Source organism: Sciurus vulgaris, assembly GCF_902686455.1.
Source record: "Sciurus vulgaris genome assembly, chromosome: 7".
Classification (NCBI taxonomy): domain Eukaryota; kingdom Metazoa; phylum Chordata; class Mammalia; order Rodentia; family Sciuridae; genus Sciurus; species Sciurus vulgaris.
In genome coordinates, this window is record NC_136467.1 from 124,335,624 (window position 1) to 124,342,607 (window position 6,984).

Genomic DNA, 6,984 nt, shown 5'->3' on the forward strand with positions numbered 1-6,984 from the left:
GGAACTGAGGGAATCCTGACCCCAGAGCTGGTCATGAAGGGAGCTTGCTTGGAGGTAATGGGAGGTACTAGAAGAAGAGCTGGAGGTTGGGTGAAGGTTTAGGGAGGAGACAGTATTAAGGACTCTCAATACTGCTTTCCACACTGGCTGCACCAATTTGTAAACCTATCAGCAAAGTATATCTTTTTCCCCACATCCTCGTCATCACCTATTGTTGCTTGTACTTGTATTCTTGATAATAGCCATTCTAATTGAGGTGAGAGGAAATGTTAGGGTAGTTTTGATTTGCATAGACCAGAGACCCTGCACCAAATAGAAGAAAAAGTAGGCCCAAATCTTCACTGTGTCGGTTTAGAAGAAGACTTCCTTAACAAGATTACCAAAGCACAAGAAATAAAAACAAAAATCAATACATGGGATGAATTCAAACTAAAAAGCTTTTTCTCAATAAAGGAAATAACCAACAATGTGAAGAGCAAGCCTACAGAGTGGAAGAAAATCCTTACCACACGCACTTCAGATAGAGCACTGATCTCCAAAATTTATAAAGAACTCAAAAAACTTGACACCAAAAATACAAAGAACCCAAACAATAAATGGGCTAAGGGACTGGGCAGACACTTCACAGAAGAGGATATACAAGTGATCAACAGATATATGAAAAAAATGTTCAACATCTCTTTTGTTTCTTTTCTTTCTTTGAATTGGGAATGGAACCCAGGGCCTGTGCTTACCGGGAAAACACTTGACCAATGAACTACGTGCTGAACTTCTTTCTTGTTTTTTTGATAATAGTCACTCTAACAGGTATGAGTGATATTTCATAGTGGGTTAAATTGCATTTCCCTAATAATTAGTGAAATTGAGTATTTTTTCATATACCTTTTGACCATTTGTATGTCTTCTTTTGAAAAATGTCTATTCAGGTCCTTTGCCCATTTTTAAGTTAGGTTATTTGTTGGTTTGCTGTTGACTTTGAGTTCTTTATATATTTGGGATACTCCCTTCTCTACTATTTGCAAATATTTCTTCCTATTCCATAAGTTGACTTTGTATTTGGTTAATTGTTTCCTTTACTGTATAGAAGCTTTGTACTTTGATGTAATCTATTTGATTATTTTTGCTTTTGTTACCTGAGGTTTCTGGGTCTGACCCCAAAAGATCATTGCCTGGATTAGTATCATGTACTCTGATTTTTCCTTTTGGTATTTCTTTAATATCAGGTCTTATGTTTAAGTCTTTAATCCATTTTGCATTGATTCTTATTTATGTGTGAAAAAGGGGTTTAGTTTTATTCTTCTGTATGAAAATATTCTACTTTCCCAAGATTCTTTATTGAAAAAACTCTTCCCTTGGTTACTTTGTTGAAAATGAACTGGACATGAATGGATGACTTCATATCTGGGATCTCTATTCTGTTTCCTTGCTGGATGTGTTTGTTTTAATACTAATTCCATGCTGCTCCAATTATAATAACTTTGTAATATAGTTTGAAATCAGTGTAATGCCTCTAGCTTTGTTCTTTTGCTTAAGATTGCTTTGGTTAGACAGGGTTTTTTGTGGTTCCATAAGAATTTTAAGATTTTTTCCCCCTATTTCTATGAAAAATAACATTGGAGTTTGACACAGATAGCTCTGTATCTCTAGGTTGCTTTGAGTAGTATGTACCTTTCAATAATATTGATTCTTACAACCCATGAACATGGTATATCTTTCCATTTATTTGTGTATTTTTTCAACATCTCTCATCAATATTTCGTGGTTTTCAATGTAGAGATCTCTCACTTCTTTGGTCAAAAGTATTTCATTTTATTTTTTTCACAGCTGTTGTGAATGGGATTGCTTTCATGATTTCTTTTCCAAATGGTTTTGTTAGTATATAGAAATGCTATTGATTTTTGTATTTTGATTTGTATCCTGAAACTAATGTATTCACTTATTAGTTTTAAATTAATTTTTGTGAAGTCTTTAATGTTTTCTATATGTAATAAACATTTTCTTAAGCATATTTGAAACTTTCCAGGATAGGTCATATATTAAGTCACAAAACAAGTCTGAACAAATTTTAATGTGTACAATATCATTTTATTATCATCAAGAATTATGTGATACAGCAGACCTCCAGAACTTATTCACTTAGCATAGTTTACATGTTACAGATTTTGAATGACATATCTCATTTTTTCTACACCCTTGAGCCCCTGATAGACATTATTATACCCTCTGCTTCTATGAGTTTGACTATTTTGGACATTTCATACGTGGAATCATGTAATATTTTTACGTTTCCATCTGGTTTATCTCAACACGTATCAAACTGAAAATCTCTGCACAGCAAAAGAGACAATAAAATAAAAAGGAAACATTCAGAATGGGAGAAAACATTTGCAAAACATATATCTGATAAGATGTTAATTGTCAAACTATATAAGGAATTCTTTGAACTCAAGAGCAGGAAAAAACAAAACAACAAAACAACAACCCCCCAAAAAAGCAGAACAACCACTACAAACCAAACAAAACCCTGATTTAAAAAGAGGCAAGAGACTTGAACAGATAGATGTTATAGGTTGAAAGTTTGTATCTTCTCCAAAATCCATATGTTAAATCCTATCCCCCAATAGGATGGTATTAGGAGATGAGGCCTTGAAGAAGGTTATGAGGGTGGAGTAATAATGCATGGGATTAGTGCCCTGATGGAAGTTATCCCAGAGAGCTCCCTCAACCTTTCTATCATGTGAAGACACATTGAGAAGACTGTGGTCCCTTACCAGATGCCAAATCTTAGAGCCTTAATCTTTGACTTCCTAGACTCTAGAACTGTGAGAAATACGATTTTATTGTGTTAGCAACCAGTCGATGCTGTTTTGTTATGGCAGCGAACTAAGAAAAACTTCACAAATGACCAACCGGTATATGAAAGAATGCTCAACATCATTAATTACCAGAGAAATATATTCAAAAGTATAATTTGATATCATTTCATATCTAGTATGACTATCATATTTTTAAAAAGATAAGTGTTGGCATGGTTGTGGAGAAATCAGAAATGTTATATACTGTTGGTGGGAATGCTAAGTGGTACAACAGCTATAAAAAACACTAAAATTTAAATATAAAACTGCTGTATGACAGTAGTCTTGCTTCTGGGTATATATCCAAAAGAGCTGAACTTATCATCTCAAAGAGATAGCTACCCTCCTATGCTCATTGCAATACTGTTCACAATAGCTAAAATAGGAAAACAACTGAAGTGTCCACAAACAAGTGAATGGAGTAAGAAAAGTGTGGTACTGATGTGCAGTAGAATATTATTCAGTCTTTGAAAAAAAGGAAATCATGCCATTTGTGACTGATTGATGAATATAGGTGACATTTATAGGTGAAATAAGACATTTATAATTTTTGCCACACAATCTTTTATCTATTTTACTATGTTACATTTTGGGAAGGCTTTTTTTTTTTTTTCCTTACAGAATTACTCTATTTTTACCTAGACCAATATTTAATTGATTTTATTCACTGGGGTAAAAGACCACACAGTTTATCGTATTTAATTTTGTGGTTGTTTATTTTAACATTATGAAATATAACACTAAATCCATATTATTTGATACAGGAAAAATAGTCTCCCAGGTATGAAAACAGATTAGAAGAAGGATTTTCCTACTTCCCCCCTCTTCTAAATACGTAATGTTATCAGGGTTCATATCCTTTGTCAGTAGGAATTTAATTCACCTGTTGATAAAGTAATTTCAGATATAATAATTGTGTTTTAAATTTATGTATCTTAGCAAACATTTTGCTTTTTATCATATTAAAGTGTGTAACAATATACATGCAATGTGATGCCTAAATTAATATAATGTATTTGATAAGTTTCATGATGAAAGAAAATTACACATTACCTCAGACTTGGATAAATAGATCATTCTGTGAAATGTTTCCCTCAAATTACATTTTCATTTCACACGTTACTCTTTCATCAAGGGATAATAAAAGAGGAGGCCATTTTTAAATGTTCCTATTATATCTAGAAAAAAATTGTGTCATTCTTCAACATTTGTGTATTACTCATTGAGACCATAATATAGACCTATGAACATTTTAATTCCTTTACTTTATTTGTTTATTTTTATGTGGTGCTGTGGGTCAAATCCAGTGCCTCACGCATGCTAGGCAAGTGCTCTAACTCTGAGCTACAACCACAGCCCCTAGACCCATGAATATTTTTAGTTAGTAGCATAAAAGTAAATACTTCTTAAAGAACTAATATGCCTCACTTGATAAGAGGAAGTTCATAATCCATCATACTTTCCCATTTTATTTGATCCCCAGAGTTTTCAGAGAGGAAGGTAAGACACACACAGTAATTCTACTATCTTTTGTCTCCTTATGTCTATAGTTGTTCAATCATAAAATCAATACATGTTCATTGAAATATTTTTTTTTCCTTTTTGTTACTGGCAATTGAGCCCAAGGGTGCTTAACCACTGAGCCATATCCCCAGCCTTCCCTTTTGATTTATTTTGAGACAGGGCATCACTAAATTACGTAGGACCTCATTAAATTGCAGAGGCTGGCTTTGAACTTTCAAGCCTTCTGCTTCAGCCTCCCCAGCCACTGGGATTACAGGTGTGCGCCACTGCCCCACCACTACACCCAGCTGAGTTCATTGCTTGAAAGATGTTATCTAGGTTATATATTCTTTTCTTGTTTTCTGCTCATTTAGACCATGAGTTGCTGAGGTTCATTGCAATACTTTAAGCAGGTCAGGAATGTATGATTTCTAATCTGCATTTTCACAAGCAAGCATGGCTAATAGTAGGAGAGAATATTCTTTCAGATATTGTATACAGTGCCCCTAAAACTCCTCCATCCAGCAGAAGTGTTTCAAAAGGAAATTTAAATCTTTAGCTTGACTTTTTCATAATCAAAGCAAATCATATTTCAATTTGTGACACTTAGCAATGTTTATGCTGCTTATTTATTTTGTAACATTGCTTTCATTCTGCACTGTATGTAAAAATTTCTATTCCCATATTGCTTCCCATTCATGGACTTTTTTTCTATTTTTTACATTTGTTCTTTTTAGATATACATGACAAGTAGAATGTATTTTGACATGTTATACAAATATGGGATATGACTTATTCTAATTAGGATCCTATTCTTGTGGTTTATATGATGTGGTGTTTTGCTGGTCATGTATTTATATATGAGCATAGGAAAGTTATGTCTGATTAATTCCACTGCATTGCCTGTTCCCAACCCCCTTCCTTCCCTTCATTCCTCTCTGTCTATTCCAACGAACTTCTATTTCCTGACCCTCCTTATTGTGTGTTGCCATCTTCATATCAGAGTGTGTTAGCATCTTCATTCCACCTTTGTTATTTCTGGATTGGTTTATCTCATTTAGCATGATATTCAGATATTCTCCAGTTCCATTCATTTTCCAGCAAATGCCATAATTTCATTCTTATTTGTGGCTGAGTAATATTCCATTGCGTGTATACATATCACATTTTCTTTATCCATCCATCTGTGAAGGGCACCTAGGTTGGTTCCATACCTTAGCTATTGTACATTGAACTGCAATAAGCATTGATGTGGCTGCATCACTGTAGTATGTTGATTTTTAAGTCCTTTGGGTATATACTGAGGTGTGGGATAAAAGGGTCAAATGGTTGTTCCATTCCCAGTTTCCTGAAGAATATCTATAATTCTTTCCACAGTGGTTGCACCAATTTTCATTCCCACCAGCAATGTATGCCACTCATACACTTTTCTGACTCTTGTCTTTAACAAGCTCTTCATTACATAAGCTTAGCCTCTCCTGCCAGATTCTTCCAGCAGCCTCTGGCTTTCGGGCCCAATGTCTTTCTGCTTGTTTCTCTCAATTTCTGGTGCTGAAACCACAAACCTGATTTACCAGTACTCCCAAGACATTTGGGGAAAGTGAAGGGATGGAAGGTGAATGAAGATGACATTCGTTTTCAAAGACAGAGTTCCCAGGCTTCAAGGCAACTGCTCTGTAGGTGAAGATGTTTCAGCTGTCATTAGCAGAGACTGGTCAGGGATCAAGGGCCCTGCCTTTGATCTGTGAGACTCGTAGGTTCATACAATTACAGAAGTAACTTTAGGTTTCTACAATGTCGTAAATCACATTAATTAATACTAAAAGCATTTGGGGGAAAATGTTTTCTTATTTTCATAAAGAAAAGAAAAGAATGTGATCAAGTTGTTTTAGCTGAGATTCATAAAGTATTATTTGCTATCAAGGGGTAAAAATTTGTTTATGAAATGACTTTTATTTGAAGAAGTAGAATCAACCATGAAAGGAAAGTTAATTTCTCAAAAAAAAAAAAAAACTTTAAATGGTTAATGAGTTTTTAACTTCAATTTTTTTTTAATAATGAGTAGTTAGTACAAAGTATTTTGGAAGTATTTTACGTTTTAATATTTTATTTCTAACAGCATCCTATCTTTTGATCCTCCAAACATCCCATCATGAATTATAATAGGGTATTAAACTTATAAAATGCATATTTATTCTTTTTTTGAGGGTAGAGACACTTGGATAAAATTTTAAAAATGAAACACTAAGGGAAGTGTTAAATTGTAAGTTTCGGCCTGACAATTGATATTCAGATTGGTCAAAGTTGCTTGGCTTTTTTTCTCTGATAATATCTGGCATTAAAGGAGTGGTAGAGAGAGGTGTAGATGCAGTTGGGAAGTGCTGTAGCTGAGTGATGTAAGTATTTGCAATTCCTTTGTTTTTCCTTCCCCACGTTTGTGACTTATTTACTAGAAATGGCAACACAACATACTTAGACCCAAGTAGAATCAGTTTCTTTACTCAACTTTTGAATAACACAAGGATCTTAGAAAGCTTTAGCATCTTTTATATACACAATTTATATATCTTTGTTGTATGTTTAATTACATAGCATATCAAAACTCCACAGGATATTATTGATATTG